This window comes from Stegodyphus dumicola, chromosome 1, assembly GCF_044657685.1.
Source record: "Stegodyphus dumicola isolate Sdum_Otavi_A_Nest chromosome 1, ASM4465768v1".
Classification (NCBI taxonomy): Eukaryota; Metazoa; Arthropoda; class Arachnida; order Araneae; family Eresidae; genus Stegodyphus; species Stegodyphus dumicola.
This window is the reverse complement of record NC_140768.1, coordinates 111,021,557-111,044,928: the sequence shown is the minus strand read 5'-3', so window position 1 is coordinate 111,044,928 and position 23,372 is coordinate 111,021,557. Positions and strand designations below refer to the sequence as shown.

The 23,372-nt window shown below is 34.1% G+C and overlaps 1 protein-coding gene across 9 annotated transcripts in view; it reads right to left on the bottom strand.

Annotated features, from left to right (window-relative positions):
- LOC118191118 (serine/threonine-protein kinase tousled-like 2) overlaps nt 1–23,372 on the bottom strand; it is a 558,371-nt gene that overhangs the window by 384,940 nt on the left and 150,059 nt on the right. For 5 of the 9 annotated variants that reach the window (XM_085819342.1, XM_085819339.1, XM_085819367.1 and 2 more), the window contains one exon: nt 9,312–9,374. The gene's annotated coding sequence lies outside the window, so the exon portion shown is untranslated. Of the gene's footprint in view, nt 1–9,307; nt 9,375–23,372 lie in introns of all 9 variants that reach the window. The other 4 variants (XM_085819358.1, XM_085819346.1, XM_085819378.1 and 1 more) reach the window with 1 other exon arrangement.

The window sequence follows — 23,372 nt, the reverse complement described above, 5'->3', positions numbered from 1 at the left end:
CGAGATTCACGGAATACCCAAGAAGAGCCTAAAGACATTCTATGAACAAATCAAGAAAGAAGACGAAACAGTGATAAAACTGTTCTCCCCCTCCACACATACACACAATAACCCCTAAAGGGAAAAAAAAAAAAAAAAAAAAGAAAAAAAAGAATACAGTCCAAAAAATCAGTCGAATACAGCTATACTGGCAAGAATTACAATAATTTAGAGTACATTGATAATCTATAATCCTGTCTACTCCTGTCTACAGCCTGTTTCGACTCCCATGTCACGTAAGTTTATGCTGGATACTACTATATTTAAGTGTTTCGAAATTCTCGATAACGCGCTATACAGAAATTTTAAGAGGATATTAAAGTAATTGTAATGTGTAAGTTAAACGCCTAGCATAACTGCAAGCTATAAATATTAATGTCAGCACAATGACGTTCTATATTACAGGTTTTACTGTCTTTTATTTAACCTCTCATTACGAAACCACAATCAATGGTATTTTTCTAAAAATAAATTAAACGTGTTTATTTCTTTTCAATGCACGATTTTTTTTTTTTTTTGAGGGGGGTATAACATGTGACGCTACTGCGATTACTTACTTTCTATTAGCTATTCATATCCGTAGCTTTGTTTTATTGTGTTTGTTTATTTAATTATGGCAAAGGACACTAGGGTTATCTGCCTAAGGGGAGGGATGCCTTCGTGGAGGACTTCCAAAGGGAAACTGGCTCGTATACACGTTACACATGGGGAAAACCACGAAAACACCCATGCAGTCAGCCCGTTCGCGGGATTCGAACCTCGGACCGAACTACCAGTGTTCAGTGACTTTACCGCTCGGCCGCTGGTGGGCCCCTGTTTTATTGTGAATTTTGGGTAAATAAATAAGTAGGATGAAAATATGAAGAAAACATATCTAAAAGGTTTCAGAGTTTAGCGATCATAAAGCCTTCACAAATAAAATTATTCAAACGTTCAGAAATCCTTTTACCAGCAGAAATGCTGACAAATATTTTATTATCTATAACACCATTGTTACGGATAAAAGACAAAAACTCAAAGAAAAACTATTGCTAACCATAATAATAATCATTAAATAAAGTACGAAGTAAAGGAAGTATTGAAATCGCTAAATCACACTTCAACAGAAACATCCATTTTGATCGCTTCCGAATCCATTCCGACTATTTATTTGCGTAACGCCTGTACGTACGCACGGAATAAAAGGACTTTTTTTTTTTTTTTCCCTCTCCAAAACGGACTTTAAAATGGATTTTTTGTGACGTTTGCGCGTACGCACATATGTTGCATAACTCAAAAACAATTAGCTTAGGACATTGAAATTTTGTATGCTGGACTGCTATAACATCTAGATATGCATGTGAACAGCTTTTCTCCAGCGAACAACTTTCAGCGGAAAATTAATAGGAAAAGACCCCGATTGACCGATGAGCATGTACAAGCCATGAAGGAGATAATTTCTAGTAATTTTTTCCAAGGTTATCATAATCCAACCTTATCATAATCGAAACGCCGTCAAGTGTAAAGTTATAATAAGAAATAAAGAAATTTATAATTATTTACATACAAACATTGCATTTCATATTTCCTTTTTTTTTAATGTGTCCAATGCATTTTTAGGCACATATATTATGCAAGCAGAAATTAGTCTGTTATTATTTTTATTCTCAAGCTTTGTCCCACTTGGAAACGTTTCTCTGAAAATTAAAAAAGATTTCATAACTCGCACAGTGTGACCAGCAAAAATCTCTTACAGGTACTAAACTGTAGATTTCAAATAGATGATAAATATAAAATTATTTTCTTTTTTGTTTACGATATTATTATTATTATTACTTTTGTACCTTTTGACATGGGCGCCAGAGACCGAACCTTCGACCTGGAGATTCCGTACAAAGTTTAGATGAAACGGGCTCTGGATGGGACTCATCAGTGACAGCGTAGACCCCACAGTCCCTTCCCGGCTTTATACTCAGCCTCGGCGAGGTAGAAAAATCAGGAAGTCAAAAAAGATACCAATGTCACCTTTGCCTCGGGGCACCACTCCCTCAGCAGCAGTTAATTCGTTCTCGGTGCCTTGCCTTACTCAGTCAGTCCCCATCACTGGGACTATGAGGGCCAAACCCCCATCGAAAAGCCCCGCTTAAATATCTACTTATCTGCTCCACAACAGCCGAGGGAACGGACACGACAGTACCAGTACGGTCCCTGCCAAGCCCGAACCTACCTGAGTACAATACTCGGGTTCTAGTCCTGTGAAGAGTATTTATGTACCCCCGTGGTTGAGACTGCCTAGGTACAGATCCTAACCAGTACTTCCCAGGACGTCTTCTGAGTCAACCCCCGGGAGGATGTACCTTTTGACAAATATTTAACACGCGAAATTAAAAATTTATGTGAAATTTTTTTTTCATTTTGTTTTAAAAAAAAAAAATCCTGAGCTGTTTCTAGATCCAGCATTCGGCCCGCATGCCGTCTGAGTTCAAGACCACTGGCTTAGAGATTAAAAAGCTATCACATAATTCCTCCCGAAATGTGACAACAATCTTCATCGCAGCTCGACAATAAATACCACCCGGCACTGAAATCTAACACGCTTCCTTCCGAATGACATAACCTGTCGTCAACAACAAAATGGCGGCGGCTAAGGCCATCTCTATGTGAAAAGTGCAGAGAAACAACATGGCGGTTCTGGTTCCGTATTATTTTTCCGTTTTCCCACTCACATCGATGCGAAAAGTGTGAGAGAGAACTCGGAAGAAAGACATGACCCAGATGCTAGCGAGCCGTACACTCACTCACGCACGCACGCACACACGCGCGCGGCGCGAGAGCCATGCTTTCAATTCAACTAGCAGACAAATGGAGTGGCAGTCATCTGGCTTGAAACAAGCATTGGAGAAGAGGAAACTTTTTCGGAAGGCGAAAAATTCCTCGCACACCCATTTGTAACCAACTGCGTTTAGCATAAGTCATGCCAAGGCTGTTTTGCCCTGCACTGCAGCGGCGTTCCCGCGTGAGTAATTCTCCGGCGTTCTGAAAGTGAATTCGTAATTACTCCTTTTCAAACATTTCGGCAAGACGCATTTACCAAGTATATTTATAACGCTACTGAAGTGTGACTGTTCATAAGAAGAATACGGGATTTGTTGGAGTAACTGAATACAGGTTTTGTTGAAATCTACAGAAAAACAGTATTCTGCAGAAGTTAATAGGCTAATTATTATTTTTTTTGCATTGAGTTAAACATAAAAAAATTGCGCCCAGATTATGAATTTACCCCAACCCCCCAAAGTCAGTAAAATCTGAATTCTAGTATAATATCTTAAATAATAATTTACATTTAAAAACAAAAAACTATGGAAATCTATGGAAAATAAAACAGTTTTCTATGCAGCAATTAACGTTTTAAATATGGCGATTTTATATTCACCGAAAAAGGGCTGTCTACAATATCTAAATTTAAAATTAAAAAGTTAAAAAAAATATTGCTTTCTGCAAATTTAAGATTACAATCTAATACTCTAAAAACTAATTAATAACTTAAAATCTACAAGTATATATATATATTAAAAAAAAAAAAAAAAAAAAAAAAAAAAAAACTTTTGCAAAAAAAATCCTGATGTGCACATCTACATGACTTTCTTGTACGGCCTATTAAATTTTGTCCGTTTTTTTGCTGCAACTCATTTAAACTTATTTCCTCTATGATAATTTAATTAAGCGACCTATCAACGCAAGTTGAAAATGACATAAAAAGTTTCGAATTTTGAAATTAAATATACTGGTGAATTTTTCTTTTAAAGGAGTAAAACTTCTAATTTCATTTTTTTACAACAAATCTAAAACTTTTCCGAATATAAGCACAGGAAATGAGAGATCGCATTAAAACATCATTTCGTTATTTTTACAAAATTAATTTTCTTTTTAATTTGACACTGCCAAAACATGAATATTTTCGTCATTTAAAACACTTTCATTTAAAACACTTTTCGTCATTTAAAACATGAATATTTTCGTCATTTAAAACTCCTGAATTGGAAGTATACAACTACAATCAACGATTGCAAAAATATAGGCCCGGTGAAGACTTTTAAACTAAATAAGGGGGAGGGGTTATATATACTTATACTTCTTGTAGTGTCGATTGCAATATAAAAGGGAGGTGCACAAATAGATGTTATAACAGTCCCACGTATAAGATTTCAACGTTCTACGGCTAATCGTTTTCGAATTGTGCAAAATACATACGTATCTACAGATATCACAAAAAAATACTTTTAAAATCCTTTTTACATTCAGTTTCGGAATAAAAAGTTCGTTGTTCTGTATATACGTACAGACGTCACGCAAAAAGGTACTGAAAATGAATCCAGGAATGGTCAAAATATATATTTCCGGTGAAGGCAGACTTTATACAAAGAAGTAAGAATTAGAGGAAAAAATTTAAATAAATAAATAAACAACAGTATATAGTACACACACGAGTAGTTAAATAAATTAGACTGAATGTGATAGTTGTATATATGTATATATGTGTGTGTATGTGTGCAACTTAAATCAAGCAGGACTGAATGCCGTATTGTATAATTTATTAACCGTATATAGAGATACACACATATAGCTCGGAGGCAAATGTGAAACTTTCAGTTATTCAGCACTCATTAATCGACCCACTTTGTTTCAAATACTTACCCCTTGACAAGTTCTGTTTGAAACATTCGGAAGATTAATATTTTTATCCCCCCCTTTTTTTTTTCATTTTTCATTGCTTCTTATATTAATCTTTTCATTGGCGCTATTATGATTATTTTAATTTCAATTTTAAAGATTACACTATTGTTAAAACAAATTTTAATTTCCCGTACCAAAAGCTTGACATTTTTGTCCACTTTAAAATTTTACACCTTTAATATTTATCCTACACCTTTTTCTTCAGACAGGATAATCAGAAGTTTTATTCCTAATTTACTCAATGTTTTATTCCTAATGTACTATATACAACTGTATTTATATAGTTTTATAAACTGGCAACGAGGAAATATAACGAGGGGGGAAAAAGCAGAAAAAACGAGAATAATAATAAAAAAAAAAGAGCAAATGAAATGATTAAAAAAAAATCAAAATATGTTAAAAATATATTGTATTTTGAACGGGGGAAATAATGGTTACTAAATAAAATGCAAAGCAACGTATACGTTGCTTTTAAATATAAAAATGATTGCTAGGTATTAGTACAAAACTCCACCACAGCCGATAGATTTTATTTGAAAAACAAAGGATATATCAGTATACAGAAAAGTATTAGAAAAAAGCGGGGGGAGAAGAATGCATGAACTTCATTATATCCTTTAAATTTTAGTTCATTTGCAGACGACAAGTGCACAAACAAATCAGAGTGAAAAATTTCGCTGTTTATTACTGAGTATTAAAAACGTATTTTATTCACAAACGCTCACTGTTTGAAAAATTTATTTCTACATTAAAAATATCAGAAAAAATTACTTTTTAAATAGCAACGCTTTATTGAACAACCAGTTTTCATAATAATAAAGATTTTATGCACCGTCGAGTTGCTACAACGTCTACTTGCAGAGGTTTTTTTTTTTTTTTTTTTTTCCTCTTTAATTTCAAAATCGAAACTATAAAAACCCTTCGATATGTGTTTCAAAAAATAGGTGCTCATAACTAGCAAGCATCGTGCCCAATATAGTCGTTTTACCCTGGCAACCGTTGGTTGTAGACAAATACTTCCACTTACAAAAATGTTTCAAATGATGCAGATTCATATTTTTAAAATAAAAGAATTATTTAGTTTGAAATAAGAAATCTAACTTTTCACATGTTTCTTAAGTCCCTATATTTATACGTAGGAAAATCTTGTATTGTTTAAAAAAAATAAAACACAAAAAAAAAAATTGACTCCTGCACGACAAAAATTGGACAAGATAGTTGGTATTAAAATCGAACATCATATTCAGGGACCGTATATAAATTGAAGAGCGAATTGCATACATTCGTACATAACTAAAAGAAGTATCGTTTCAAAAAATTCGATGTTAAACAATACGTGAGTATTTCTATGTAGATTATTGTCAAAAAATATTAAGATGAATATAATTGTTTTAAAAATGGAGATTTTATTCACAGAATTTCATAGAATTCGTGTTTTAGAAAGCACTGGCAGCCTTCGTAGCCAATTTGCATTATTATTTGGATTAATTAAAAATGAAAAACATATTTGTACTTCAGTGAATTTTTAATACGATTAACGGATACCAATTTTGAAGTAATAAAACTGCGTGAGAATACTAATAACTTATTTATATATTCTGAGAATTTATGATTTGTCTACCCTGCGAAAAAATAGACCGGGATATTTAATTTAAAAATTTGTAATTTCTAATATAATTTTCAACCTGCTTTGAGGAATTGGTTATTATATTGGAATAATTTGAGGAAATAAGTTTAAATGAAGTGCAGTGGAAAATGTGTATGATTTTAATAGACCGTACAAGAGAAGTGATGTGGCGTCCACATCAGACTTTTATGAGAAGTATAGCATTTTCTTAAATATTAAGCACACAGAGAGGAGGAACGTATCAAAAGTTAGATATCGCAATTTAAAAAAACTGGCTATATGAATGCAAAAATACCAAAACGTGAATCTTCCAGTGATTTATATATTATTGACATTATTATAAGTCAACCAATAAATTAACGATTATCCAACATTTACATAAAAATAAGAGTCATATCATTCGGCTTTACGTCTAGACTCATTCTGAGGCTAGAATTAACTAACTCCGGTGTCCATATACTTTCTGAATATTCAGTTATATATATATATCAAATAGCTAAAATTTCGCCATTATGCGGCATTACATACTTTACTGACATGTTCACAAAATCAAACGACAGGTTTATTGCCATCTTTCCTAGCATATTTCCTCCCCCTCGTCTTTTATTGCCACTTCTGAAAATTTAATCCTTCTGCCACCCAGTCGGTATAGTGGTCAGGGAAGCTGATTGCGATGCCGAAGGGCCAGGGTTCGAATCGCGGAGAACGCATGGGTCCCTTCATAAAAAAGGCGATGGTGGTCCACCTATTAGGTGCCTCCATAATAAAGAGACCATCACATCTGTCCTTGTATAGATTAATGGAGTGGATTACATTTGTAATTGTTCACAATTTGCATTGGGGGGGATTTCTCCTTCTTATAAGCACTCAGAAAACGAACGCTCCTAATTTAAAGAAAAGGTTTGTCCATGTACTGATTGTTCCCATCCTACTAATAAAGTAACGAAATACAAAAGCAACGAAATTGTGAACATTTTTAATCCAGAAGTTAAAAAAAAAGTCAGAGTCTGGCAAAATGCAGTTTTAGATTTCAATATACAATAAATAACTTGAATTCTTCCAGTCCTTAAAGATGCTCTTGACAATTTTAATATGAAGAAATACATGGCAACATCCCGAGGATAATTTTTGTAATTTACATGCGTTTATTAGCATTTTCACTCATTGTTATGTGTACTTTCACAGTATTTCATTCGGTGGGTGAGTAGGGGGGTAAAATAAATCTTAATTTAATATCGATGATTTGCTACGTTATTATAAATAAAATAACAACTAATGATTACTAAGAAGTGCGTTTATTGGTTTTCAGTAGTTCAGTTAAAAGAAACTGCCTGCGAACTGATTAAATCTGAAAAACAAATCAAAGATTGTGTTTTGCGCAATGGCAACAGTGAAACTCGTAGAATATGCACTGTGAAACTGAAGATCTGAAGGTCTTATCTATTAATAACTTTAGATGGCAGATGTTTCATTTTGTTTTAATCTAAAATAATTAATACCTTGACTTGAAATAGCAGACCGAGGAGACTAACTGTTTCTCCGAAAGTAACGGGTTCGGAAATGAATATTTTCAGCATGGAAAAATATAGCTCTTTTAATACTCTCTCTCCTTTATTTATTTTTCTTTTTTTCTTTTCTTTTAATAAGAATAAAACAAGAAAAAATTGCGTGAGAAAAGTCAACCGGATACATAACAGTTCCGAAAAACCTTCCGAGGATCATAAACGACGGCAGAAAGAAATACTTCCAAGAACAAGAGAAAAAATAAATATTGAAACAATTTCCGTAAATAAAATTTATCTTTCACAGATGTTACTGTTTTAATTTCGCTCAGCTTACGCTAGAAAAGAGTGTTGTTGTTCTTTCGCGCATTATTATCTCATTCATCAATTTTGTAAATTATTATTACGATATGTTACGTATGAGTGTAACAAAGCCCGCTATTAAAAACACATTGCACACTTTTTAAGTGTTTTAGTGCATGAGATTTTACATTCTAAAAAGAAGTATAGAAACATACTCTTAAGCATTTAAAATAAATACTTGTTTTTTAATCCTTGGTGATAAATTCTGTTTTCAGGTACAATTCTTGCTGGTGGACGAACGATACATTTTGAAGAGGGCGATTGAATACACAAAATAATGAACGGTAAGTCTTTTAGTTATGTAAAAATGATGGGATGAATAAGAATAAAAAAAATCGTTGGTTCTATTTTTTAAATTATTCTATCATTTTTCATTTGAATGAAAGCTTTCTACATTAATAAAAAAATCATTAGCCCAAATGGACTGTCTCGAAACGCGATTTTGTGTTATTTCACTTTTTATTCGAGTCTGTTGTCGTTCAAAAAAATTGCAGAATATTGATCTTTCATATTTGATTTGCCTGTTATTAATTAACAAACTAAATCGTTTAAAAGTAATAAAAGCATAATTAAAATTACTATTTTTTTACTTTTTAATCTGATTGATTTTAATCAAAATGAATTTAATTCATGATATATCATCTACTTTAAAACATTCAACATTTTTCAAGAATTACATATTTTTTCTCTTTTAAAATGTACAGAAGATATATAACGACCGTTTCTATCTTAGCCTAAACCAAGAATTTTCAATCAAGTGGGAATTTAATAGTTTTTCATAATTTCAAGAGGGAATACTATCAGCCTTTCATTTACCTGTTAAGTATTTAGTTTTAGTTTATGAATATAAAAAACTTCTTGTATTCAAATTTTGTTATTCATGAACATTTTCTACATTTTTGTGGCCACATTAACACTCTTCATGCCTTATTACTGCCTGGAATAAAGCCATGAGCAACCTCAGCTGTTCTTCGAAGCTAGATGAGACAAGAATTTCCAAAGCAAGACAGGATTGGTCAAAGATATAAAACACGCAATAAAAACAATTCAAAATAATATTTACCTACTTATTAAGATAAAAGCCTTGTTGAACTTCAAATATCCACTTTCCACTTCTGACGTCATTGTATCTGAAAGAGAGAAAAGACCGTTGAAGTGATTACAAGAAAGAGGGTAATTAAATATACGCAAAAATAACCTGAAAATGGTTTTATGGATTTCCATGAAATACTACAGAATTTTAAGGCCCTTCCTCTGTAAAGCGGCCACCGCGCTTAATCGCCAAAATTAGCAAGCTTAAATGCTCAGTCTGTAATGTGTATGTTTCAAATATTGCATACGGCTTATGCGATGGTTTTTTTAACAAGGAAGAACCCAATTTTACGTATAAGTACCATCGAAATATTACATTTTAATTGCGTTTACACGTTTGATATTACCCAATTCTGTGTTACAAGGTGTTCCAATAAAAGTGCAGGAACTAATACGCTCAAAAGAATATTTCATTTTTAGACAATAGAAACTATTACATACAACAGCTAGATTTAAAAACGTCATGTTTGGTATGACCTGGCACCACTGGCATTTTATCACTGTTGGTTCATTTCGCAGCTTCGTCGAGATGCAGCCTTAATCAAAGGAACTGAAAGTTTTGATCGTGAAAAGTCATAACAGGACTAATGAGTGTTACGCTTAAGAAGCTTCGTGCAATCTTTGGATGCGAATGTGCACCTAATGAAGCAACAGTTTTGCAGACGCATAAAGAAATTTGAGGAGAAAAGTTCGATAGTAGACATTAAAACACCACGCTCCTGATCTAGTCCATCTGTTGAAAACATCGCTGTTTTGCGTGACACTGTAATTGCAAGGCCGAAAGAATCCGAATTTAAAGAGGAAATTGAATGTGTCACTTGCCACCTCGACAGGCAGATACGTGAAAAAGTGATTACGAATTTCACCAAGAAAGTATGGTGCTGCAGAGCAAGCCGTAGAGAACATACAATACATATTATTTTTCCTTCTTAAATCGGAACATATACCCGTTGTAAATAAGCTAAAATATTTTCCATTTTCTGAAAATAAAGTATTTTACTGGACATCTTAAATCCTGCGCTTTTGCCGGGGCACCCTACGGTTACTAAAAGGGCATGTAAAGTCTTCTAGCAATTATTTACAGTTTAATATAAGTAAAACTGTTGTTCAAAGAAAAAGAATATTATATAAAAAATAATAAAAATAAAAATAATAAAATTTAAAAAAAAATTCTGAAAGCTTTCAAATTTTATACCACGCTCAAAAGGACTTTTTTTTTAAAGTTTTGTGCGTTACCTTTGTTTATTAAATATCATGTTCTTCGTACCTAAACTACATAAAATTCAATTCAACAGCAATATCACAAAATATTTAAAAACAGCATATCTTTAGAATTTCCGATACACAGTCTCGCGCGCTAAAGATAAAAAAAAAGTTTTTCCCTTCCCCCCCCTCCCGTACAATGTCGCCATTGCTCGCTTTGAAATCGTTGAGTTTGAATCGTTTGAATCGTTAATCCACAATTCGTTATAAAGTTTTACAAAATTTGAAATAGATAATAAAACAAATTCAAAATTCGGGTTTCCAAGTGCCCATGTTCGGTTGGAAGACTACGTTATTCAAAATCTGATGGATCTAGGTACCATTGTTTTTTCACAATGCGAGAAACATTCATGCAGATTCTTCATTATTTAGTATCTTTAAATATAATACATGGCGATAATATTTGGTGGCTCCAGTTTAAGAAAAGAATTAACTTTTTTAATTTAATTTTTAACTAATTTAAGGCCGTTTTGAAATTAATAGCCCTTCTGGGGTAACGTCCTTTGAGCTAATAGTTATTTTAACGAATCCAACAATTATAATTTTAGAAAAATATAAAATATTTCTTATTAGACATCTCCCGATTTATAAGAATTTTTATTTAAATCAAAGAAATTAAAAAGTGTGGGGAGGGGGAACTTTTTTAAGAACTGCGTTTCTTGTTTTTAAATAGCTTAATCATTAACAGACAAATTAAATTTTAAAGTATCTTACACTTAGCCGAGTGGCGGAAGGCTGAGGCGTGGAAGATAAAATTATTTTATTACTTTTATTTTAGACAGTGGAAACACTGCTTTTCAATAGCCGAATGTATACTGCACCAGGATGCCTGGTACATGAGGAATTGACCCTATAGCATAATTTATTTTTAGGTATCCTGTCCCCTCAAAGAATGTCCATTATTGTAAGTTTTTATATCAAATAGCTAGAAATTTCACAGGGTTTACATTTTGATAGTAGACATAAGTAAAGCAAAGACAATGACTCCTGCCCCTTAAGTCATAGTTAGTTTAAGTATCTCCCTTGGGCGCTTTACACCATGAGTATTATACGTTTATCGTAAATATAATAGCGAATACGTTAGTTATTAATTAAGAAAAAATTTTCCATTTCTTATATTAGAAGCATTTCTTCGCTAGCTTATAAAATAATACTTCTAAGTTGCTCAACATTCAATTCTTCGTGTTTTTTACTGTTACGATATACCAAAAATAACGGTATACTTATCGAACGACAATATTTTGCGCAGTCTGTAATTGCTTAAATAGCCGAGTTTGTTAATTAAAAGTAACACATAAATATCTCACATTTATCCGAATGGCAACAGTCTGACATGTCGGAGATAAAAATGTTTCATTTCGAGCAATGTTGCCAGTGTTCGCTTTTAAATTACTGAGATCGTTAATCAAAATGTAATTAAATTTGTACAAAATATGAAATAATGATATATACTATAAATACTTGCCAACTGCTTTTATTGCTTTTAAGTAATTTAAATTATTTAATTAATAACAGATGGATTAAAAATAAAAAAATACTTTTTACATTTTTCCAAATGCCAACAGACTTGAATGAAAAGTGAAATAACGCAAAATCGTGTTTCGAGACTAAGAACCCTTTGGGCTAAAAATTGAAAAAACAAAATTCGGGCTTCGAAGTGCACTTGGTTAAATCTGAAAATTAAATTTCTTATCTTTACTGAATGGTAACATGCTGGCGCGTGGAGATTAGTACTCTATTTCAGGCAGTCCCAAAACACTGCTTTTAAATAGCCGAATTTGTGGATTAAAATTTAAAGATAAGTATCTTTGAATTTTCCGAATGGCAACAGTTTAGCTTTTGGAGATAAAAATATTTTATTTTGAACAACGTTACCACGGCTGGCTTTCAGATCGGTGAGTTTATTAATCAGAAGTCCATTAAATTCGTACAAAATATTAAGTAAACAAGTATTAAAAAACAGGAATTTAAGATTCTTGCTTCGAGGTGGCCACTTTTGGGTGGAGGACTATGTGTGTTAAAAAGTTGGTGAGTGTAGGTGACGTAAATTTTCTGCAGTGAAAAAGAACATAGAAACATACATACACACAAATATAGATTCTTCACCTTAATATTAGAAAAGCGAAAATTAAAAAAATGTGTGGCATGGATGTACTCAGATGAGCAATGCTTTTTAATGCTTAACAATGTTTTTATAGAAAACAATAAATACAGTAAAGTTTTAGACCCATCTCATTAGTGGATTTATTTTGTAAACTTAATGCTCATCGCTGCGTGAAATTTCAGCTATGTTATTAAATAAAACGATAAAATAATGGACCCACCTTCCTATTTAATCTTTATTTATTATTTAACTATCTTTCGTCTGGCTTTGAAATGTACCGTAAAAATGCCTAAAGGAAACACAAAACATTAAATTTAAAACCTGCACAGAATTTTACTCTGCAGAACAACCTTTTTCAAACTATAAGGTATTTCTCCCGCCTTCTTGACATGCCTTTGTGGTATGTGGTTTGCACGCTGGATGCGTATTCCAGAGGTCCGCGGTTCGATTCCCGGCCAAGGAGCTAATAGTTTTTCATCTTACCTGCTTCCAAAAAATAACTGCCCACCAGTCGCCGAGCAGTAAAGACGCTGAACACTGGTAGTTCGGTCCGAGGTTCGAATCCCGTGAATGGGCTGGCTGCATGGGCGCTTTCGTGGTTTTCCCCATGTGTAACGTGTATACGAGCCAGTTTCCCTTAGAAATTCCTCCACAAAGGCATCCCTTCCTTTAGGCAGATAGCCCTCTTGTGCTTTGCCATAATTGAATAATCCAATCCAAAAAATTACGAATATCTCTACAATAGCGCCCGAACAAAAAAGGGTGTTACGGTTGATGATTCTCCACACACGGGATTTGCCGGTTGGGTCTCCTAAAAACGCCAGTCGCCCTTTAAATGAGGGGGGGGGGTTAAATTGGGGAAGGTATTTCTCCCGCCTTCTTGGCATGCCTTCGTGGTGTGGTGGTCTGCATGCTGGGCGCGTATTCCAGAGGTCCGCTGTTCGATTCCCGATGAAGGCGTTGCTAATTTTTTATTTTGCCTGTTTCCAAAAAAAAAATAAATAAATAAATAAATAAAATACCTAATGTCTCTACAAAACAAAAAATTCAATAAAATAAGTATAATTATTAATTATCTTAATATAAATATAAATATTAATTAATATAGATATTAATTATCCTAATAAATAAATTAATCAACTTCCCGTTGAAAAATCTTAAGAATTCAAATGGTGTAAAGGAAGTTAAGAACTTTGTTTCCTAAAAAAATTTGGCAAAACATTTTTTTAAATAATTAAAATTATATATAATAAAACATGATATAAAATTACAATGAAATAAGCAATAAATCTCATATTTTCAAGAGAAAACAGTCAGCAGTCCAGTATCCAAAGCAATGAATGAAAAACTGTTGCCAAAACCACACTTCTAAAAGAATGAAACTATCATCAGAAAGCAATAACCAATCAAAATTGTGCTTTGTGGATGACATAATTTAAAACAAACAAACCTCTTTGCCATTAGCTAATAAAGAGAGAGGGGAGAAGGAAATTCTTTCTGCTGTGCCTCGTGACACACATGCGCGTCAGAATAAGAAAATTGCGATGTGCGTGTCCAAAAATGAAAAGAAAATAAACAGCATGAAATAAGCAATATCCCTTAATACAAATATTAATTATCCTAATAAATAAATTATCCAACTTCCCGTTGCCAAAAAAATCATGTTAAACTTTTCAGTATCTTAAAAAACAGTGAAATAAGCAATAAATATTTTAGTCTCATTTCAACAGTCAGAAGACCAGTATACAAAGCATTGAATGAAAAAGTGTTGCCAAAACCACATTTCTAAAAGAATGAAACTAATAAAAAAATGATGTGATTTCATCAAAAAATATTTTTTTTAAAAAAATGTGTTTCGAGTTTTGAAAAAATCGCTTCGAGGTGCACTGGCTCTTGTCTAGATGCACCTATGTACCAAATTTCGTAGCCCTGGGTCTATTAGTTTACGCACAAACACGAACGAAACACACACACACACACACAGACAGACTCTTTCTTTTATTATATGTAGAGATAGAGATTTCGTTAAATCTTATCTCAAAATATATGTACAACTTTAAAGTTGGATTTATTCTCTATTTTTTAATTCTCCCATTCTCGTTCCCACAGAGTAGCATTCACTTGCTCGATCCGTTGGAGAATCAGCGACTTATTAGTAGTTAGTGAATATATTAGATTAGAATATATCCTTATAATTCGACTGCACTTACGAGACAGCATATAAGATCTAACCGCCTAAAGCTTCATAGGCATTCCGAGTCATTTTAGAAATATGACTTCCATTTTAGTCATATTACCAACAGTTCAAAGATTAAAAAAATTCCTAATTTAGATCGACCACGATAAAAATAAAAACAGAAAGTAAACAAGTCAAGAAAAATTTGCTGTAAATTTTAAATCAATGATGCCCGGCATAACAGCAAATTAGATCGCTATCTTTTATTTAAATCCGTCTGCTACACTTGGAGCGGGTGGAAAAAAAGCCGGATCGAAGCCGTGGGGCTCCAATTATCATGCAGCATCCAATTATCGCTTAAACCAGTTAAAAATGCATACGATAACGAGCTCCAGCGAAATGCTAAATAAATGAAGCCATAGCATCGAGCTTTTTATTTAAAAAATATATATATATATATTCCAGTTATTTTCTTACATCAAAATTCTTAACACGTTAATCTCTACCACAAGCACAGGTTTAATACTGTCATGTATATTATGTTATTGTCAGTTGAATTCACGTGTCTGACGATAACATGAGAACCAGTTAACGAATTTTATCGTGGCGAGGATGGTAGTTGTCGTTGGCATGGACCTTGGGCACTTTATGGGTGACAGTCAGACATTTCCAGTTAAGTCACAATTTTGACCCACCAGTAGCCGAGCAGTCACTGAACGCTGGTAGTTTGACCCGGTGCTTGAATCACGGGTAACGGACTGGCTGCAAGGCCGTTTTCACCATATGCTACCTTTAAACGAAACACTTTCTCTTAGAAAATCCTCCACGAAGACATCCCTTCTTTTAGGTAAGTAGCCCTCGGAGGCTATACCATATTCAAATAAACCAAACTAAACTCTCCAGTTTTGAAGAAATCTCACAGGGAACGGGTCTAAAGTTCTTTCCCCCTCTTTCCTTTCTCTACAACCAAACTACTCGAGAGGACTTGTATTTATATGCTCGACATGTATTTATATGCTACATTTTGAAACAAGAATAAATTTAAAAGTAGCAGACAATAAATATTTTTCAAATAAAAAGATGCTGCCAGAAATATTTATTCCAAAACATTTTTAGCCCAAAGGGGTGTTACCCCAGAAGGGCTATTAGTCTCGAAACGGTATTTTGCGTCGAATGACAGAAAGCGTTAAATAATTTTTCAGATTTTTAGCACAAAATATTACCGCCTATGTTATATTTAAAGAAATTAAATAATAAAGAATCTCCATGAATGTATGTATGTGTCTCGCATTGTGAAAAAACAACGGTACCTGAAGCCAACAAATTTCGAATAACTTAGTTCCTTACCCGAACATGGGCACTTGGAAGTGCGAATTTTAAATTTGTTTTATTATCAATTTCATATTTTGTAAAACTTTAACAAATTTTTTATTAAAAAATTCAACGATTTCAAAGCGAGCAGTGGCAACACTGTATGGAATAAAACATTTTTATCTCCATAATATCTCTCCGAAATTCTAAAAATATGCTGTTTTTAAATATTTTGCGATTTTGCGGTTAATTTGCGGTTTCATGTGGCGTAAGTGCGAAGAATGTGAAATTTAATAAACACGTTAAAACACAAAACGTTAATATTTAAATTTGACAAAGCCAAAATATAAATATTTTCGTCATTTAAAAAACTTCTGTAATTGGAAGTATATGACTACGACAACGGTTGCGAAAGCAAAGGCCATGCAAGCACTTTTTTAAGCCAGTTAGAGGGTGTATGTGTGTGTATATATACATATTTTCCATACTGCCGATTGCAATAAAAAAAGAGAAATGCACAACTAGTCATAACAGTCCCACATAAAAAATTTCAAAGTACCACGATTAATCATTTTTGAGTCATGCATGCGAGATACATAAGCATTGAATCCCTTTTACAATATCTGTTTCAGAAAAAAAGAAAGAATCCTTTATTCTGTCCATACATATATATGTCAAGGAAAAAAAAGTCGAAATAGATTGGGGAACGATCAAAACGGATATTTCCGTCGAAATATGATAACCTGAAATATTTAGCGATTATAATACTCCTTTACTTCGTAACATGCTACGAAGTAGGAAGTAAACATAACAATATTAAATATCCTTGCTGTAACTAAAATAATGTAATGAATACAGCGTTAATTCTAAAAATAATGCTTAATCTTTTACACACCGTTCGCTCAGCTACTGTACATTAAATTTTAATATTTAAAATTAATCGAATTCCTTCTTATGAAAATTCACGTTTTATTCTAGCGCCATATTTTAACTCGACAGCTACATAGTGTTAAGTTTATTTTTGTCAGAAACTCTTTTAAAAAGCAGAATTTTGTAATCACAAAAGTTGTTTCCTCATAAAAAGGAAATATATACTTGTTTTTGATCGCAAATAAACATAACCTTGTCGTTCTTAATTTGCTCTCTTCTCCTCCACCTTCATTCCCTTGGTACGATAGCAAAAGTTTTTGAAAAGAAAACTCGTTTGAGTGGTAAAGAGGGGGAAAAAAAAATCTTTTAGTGACTAGATTCTTTCATAAATTTATAAATTAGCTAATCAAAATGAAAAATTTTGGACACTTAATAATTACTACTGACGAAATCTACACTGTTGGCCATTAAAATTGCAAAACCAGGAAGAAACGATCTGACGAAGGTCAAAATCACATAAAAGGAAGAAGAGGTTGAGATATGCAAATGATTAGCATTTCAGCCCATTTAGACGACGCAGGAGCGAGAAACGGCATCTGAAGATCTGCATAAAAGAAAAACTGCGTAAGAGGATTTCTCATTCGGAAAGCGTTTTGTTAAGGTCGGGGTTAAATAACAATAAGAAATGCTTAGCAGCAAGTGTCGCAATGCGATAGAGGCAGGATCGTTGCCTATCAAGAGTGTGAATTATAGTTTCGCGATATGGTCCGTCGCACTGGTCAACATCTGATCACTGCTATGCGAATATGAAATCAATGGGTTGCTGAGAGTCATATTGAACGGCAAGCAGGATTTCAACGCCCTCCTATGAGTGATGTCCGAGAGGACAGATATATTGTGAGGTCAGCCTTGCAAAACCGTACAACCACATCACGGACCATTCATTAGTCAGGAAATGGGCATATTTTCGGCACGCCTAGTATCCGCTCGTACGATGTGTCGACGTTAGCAGCCGCATGGACTATCAACACGACGACTATTACTTCGCCTTCCCTTGACAATGCAGAAGAGAGAGAGAGACCTCGATTCCGGTGCGCCGAACGACAAAGCTGGATACAGGAGTGGCATAACGTCGTCTTTTCAAACGAGTCCCGCTTCTTCGTGCCGTATTCTGATGGGCGTATACGTGTCTGGAGTCTCCAAAGAGATCGCACGTCACCTGCTTACATTCTATATCAGCATAAGGACCCTATATCTGGTTTAATGGTTTGAGCAGCCATTGGGCTCACGATACGCACATCTCTAGTTTGGATCGACAAGAATTTGAACGCAGATGGGTACATTTCTGCCATCTTACGTCCAGTGGTTGTACCATATCTTCAAGGCCTGCCAAACGCCATCTTCCAACAAGATAATGCAAAACCGTCGTGTTCTGACCTTCCTCGATACACAGGGTATTTTATTGCTGCCCTGACCTGCACGGTCTACAGATTTGTCACCGACTGAAAACTTCTGGTCATGTGTTGCTGAGAGACTGGCCCGCTACCCTTCTCCAGCTAATACTGTTGATGAAGTGTGACATAGACTTGAAGCAGCATGGAACTGCTCCCCGTTTCTGTCATCCAAGCCCTGTTCGACGTCATGCCTAACCCCAGGTAAGGGCCGTTTTAGATGCCCAGGATTGCAGCTATTTCTACTAATTTCGCACCCCTGTAAACCACCAAACTGCTTACAAATTTAATCATTTTATCTTCATGCCATACTATTTACGTATAATAAATATCTTTTTTGTATTTGCTTACCTTCATGGTGTTGCAATTTTAATGGCTAGCACTGTATTTATATTAACAAAACAAAATTACTAATTAATGCATGCACACATATTTCAGTTTAAATTTTAAAAGGAAGGGTGGCATACACCGTCTGTCCAAGAGACTGGATTAATGAAAACTAAAGAAGAATTTTTTGGGGTGGAAGTGTGGGCCCCCCACACTTGTGAACAACGCACAGAACGTTCATACGATTAAATGAAACTGTCAAAAAAGTCCGTGTTAGAGATGTTATTCAGCATGCGTGTAACTCTGGCTTGAGTGTCGGTTACATTGACATAGCGCCACCCTTCATATAAAATATTATTTAAAAAAAAAGTGACTAGGTGCCAGATCGGGTGAATATGGAGGGTGATTAAGAATAGAAATACGCTTGTTCGTCACAAACTGCACTACCAACCACTCTCCGGCCAAGTGAGCGGCAACAGGTAAGAAGAAATCCCTCTCCTTCGATCCAAACCTACTGAATCCTCTCACACAACCGATCCATAACATGTGTGAATTGCATTCCCAGCTTTATCCCAGTTATGATTATATACCGGGGGGGGGAAATCTGTCTCGCAACTTTTCGGACAGACGGTATATGTCTTTCTTGTGCTGAGTTTTAGGCTAAGCGCCGCTATGGCACTAAGAGAAAGCTGGCCATCAAGACAAACCACCAAAGCAGGATGCATGGTCCAAAAGTCCTTGCATCACAGAAGTCATTTAAAAGATCTCTCTAGAGATCAGCGGCAAGTAAACAAGCTTTTGGTATTCTATTCTAAAACTGTTCTCGCTCAAACCTTGGTTAAACAGACAACTCACTAATTCGATTCCTTTAAAGATAATTACACTGCTAGTTATTAAAAATACACATATCCCTCCTATAACACAGTAGATAAGTTCGTAGAAAACATCGTGTTGTGCAAAACCGTGTAGCACGAGATTAACAAGCAATGCAGAATAGAGGGATGCGATTCAAGAAATTTTAAAAACAAAGCTTTTTTTTTTTTTTTTTTTTTTAAATAGTTCTCACTGCTGCCTCATTAAAATTTAGATTTTTGGCAAAGCCAGATGCCTTTTCTCCTTTTAAAAAACGATTCAAAATTTGTATTTTCATCTCCAAAGAAAGGCATTTTATATTGAAAAGTGTTTTCTCCCTTTTAGACATAATTTCGGACTGAAATATAATTTTGCAATAATTGCTCCTGAAAACGGCAAATCTTTCTTCCAAACTATCGATGGCTACCGAAAGTTCCTTTAAGACACTGTATTTTGAACGAATTCCAAAAAGCAAGAAATGCTATGGAAACATAAAAAAAATTTTTCTTGGAAATGCAGTTTCGGGTAAAACATTAAACATGTGGTTCGAAAAATTTAAAGTACGTTGATATGCTCCGAGCAGCTATTTTAATCGATGACGATATTGCCAAGATGATGAAAAAGAAATAAATATTCCAAATGGGTGCCTCTAAAGCAGGCATTGGCTGTGGATCAAAATTAAACAAAATGTGTGTGTTAAGACGTTTCGAGTCAGTGGTATTTTCATTTTAAAACAGTCTTTTTTGGTGAATAATAAGATAAATTTTACAGAGAAAATAATTACAATACGCTTTAAACTTTATACAAAAGAATTAAAATTATAATTTTAATTACTATGAAAAAAAAAACCATAACTGAATGAATTGTATTTTTATCTTCGATATGAATGGCCCCTGTCATACTGAACATGTGACATCTATTCAGTCAGTCTGGCTTATAGTTAGGCGTCTTAAGATGAATATAAGAATCTAAATTTTCGGAAAGTGTTCCTATTCTAACCTAAATAAATTTCTTGCGTAAAAATACTTGCTGGCATTTATAAGCTGAACCGACTGCAGGCAAAATGCCGAAGCCAATTTTTTTCGCACCTGAATTTATTCTTGTCCTATTGAACAAGCGATACAAATGAGAGTGAACTAAATCGCTGCCAAACTTATCGATTTCTCCTTGAAACTACGTTACATTTTTTAAAATAAGAATGCATGTTCGTTCCTGCAACTTTGTAATCAAACAAAGTGCCATTGTTATCATCTATTTTCAGTTTCTTTTTCTATGCATTCTTCAAGTGTTCATTTTATATTTATGTTGTAGAGGCAATAGGTTTTTTTTAGGAAGCAGGAAAGATGAAAAATTAGCAAACGCCTTCGCCGGGAATTGAACCACGGACCTCTGAAATACCGGCTCAGGGTGCCTACACCACGAAGGCACGCTATGAAAGCGGGAGGAATACCTTATAATGTTTTATAATTTATTTTTACATATCATACTCAAGTGGGTCACCTGAAATTACGAAATGAGGTATTCGGTGATAGGCGGGTCATAGGTTGCTTAGGCCTGTTCTAGAGTTAAGTGCGAAAAATATACATGATTGAGTCGTCATATGCAGAACTCTGTTCTTCGTAATAAAAACGAGCTTTTTTGGACTGGATGATAACTGGAGATGAAAAATAGGTTACTTACGAAATTATTGCACTGGGGCCTGGATAACCTGCCATCCCCACCTCTAAACAGAGCTTGAATATGAATAAGAACCAACATATTATTTTGAAACCTAAAGAAAAGCTCAATTCAGAAAGATAATCTCAACAAACGGATGATTTAAAGAACGTAGTCAAAGAAAAGAGACTGGGCGATGTTCATGAGAAAGGACATCATATTGCATCATGATAATACCAGGCCACTACCTCTAAGGACGTATTTCAAAAATGGCATTTACAAATTACCATCACGCTGGCAAGAGGTCATGAGTATCGGAAGAAATTATACTGCACAATAAATATTATTAAATGTATAATTTTCTTTCGCTTTCCAAAAAGGATAGAATTTCCAAACAGATCCTAAGGGAACTGAAATATGTATATTTTAATATACTTACCTAAGATACTTTCTTGTATATTTTAACATACTTACAACAGGTAAATTTTCCGATTTAGGAATTAAAAATAATCTGTGGCATATACCCTCTAAGACTTGCTTTGCAGCATCACCCTCTCTCGATGCTATTCGTAATCACCTTTTCATATATGCGCCTACTGAGGTGGCAGGTGACACATTCGATTTCCTCTTTAAGTATTTTTGCTCTTTTTCTTTAAGTTCGGATTTTTAGAAGGCCTTGCAATAACACTGTCATGCAAAACAGCGATATTTTCAACAGATCGACTAGATCGAGAGCATGCTGTTTTAATGTCTGTTGTCGAACCTGTATCCTCAAATTTCTTTATCAGTCTGCGAAATGTTGTTTCATCAGGTGTTCTTTCACGTTCAAGACTACACGAAATTTTCTAACAGCCTGTTCATATTGTTGCAATAAATTTTTACAGTCAAAATTCGCTATTCCTTTGCGTAACGCTGCATGTCGACTAAGCTTCAATGAACCTGCAAAATGATCTGATAGTCATAAAATGCCCAGTGTTACCAGCTCAAATCAAACACGACATTTTTAAATCGGAACATTTACCTGTTATAAGTGTGGAAAAATATTCTTCATTTTCTAAAAATAAAGTATTTTTTCGGGCAATTAAATCTAGTGCTTTTGCTGGGATATCTTATATTACAGGAGTGGCCATACACAGCTCAAGCAGGGGAATGTTCAGGCTTTTATGCAAATAAAATCTATGTATGAAATACGGTAAATTAAAACTACTCATGTCCAAATGAAAGTAACTATTTTACTTCATTTCTTTTTACAAAGATATCAGACATTTCTTTCCACTCAAAACTTACTTTACAACTTTTAATAAATATAGACTTGTGGGTTGTGAAAAATCTAGTTAGGGCTTTAGAAATTTCCTGAATTCCAACATGCGAATCTTACTTACATGAATTTTAGCCACCTCTGCTATATAACCAAGAACCCAATATAGCGGTTTCGGTATGGTACTTTAAACTGAAAATTTTCACCGCGTTGTATCAGAAAAGTCTCGCAACACACTTCATATGCGGCAATTTTCCCACTTACAGCTACATGCGCAGTAAAGGGGGATTTAGGGGCAATATGATAGTAGTCAATCATATGGATCATTGGCTGAGTAAGAACGACTTTGATTTTTGGGATTACGGCAATGCTCACTGCGGCTATTTTCCTAATAGGAAGGATGACTATGAAGATTAAAGTTTCCCCAGGAAAAAAAAAAAAAAAATCTCTTGCTCATGTTCACATTGCGAAAGAGATTCTAGCTATCGTTCACATTACATATACGGTAATCCACGAAAACGCTTATGCAGCCCCAGCGTTCTTTAGAATATTTGATTTCAGGTCAAACTACCACAATTCAGCGGTCTTATCCCTTTGGTCACTGGTGAGGTGAAAAATCACATGACACTGAGTTGTTACAGGAAATCGATAAGATAAATTAATTGGGAATTTGATAAGAGAGTGATTTTTACACGTGAAAGAGTATTGAGATAAATCAGAAAAAGATTTTTTTTAACAGCCATCGAAACTATTGGGGGAGAGGAAAAT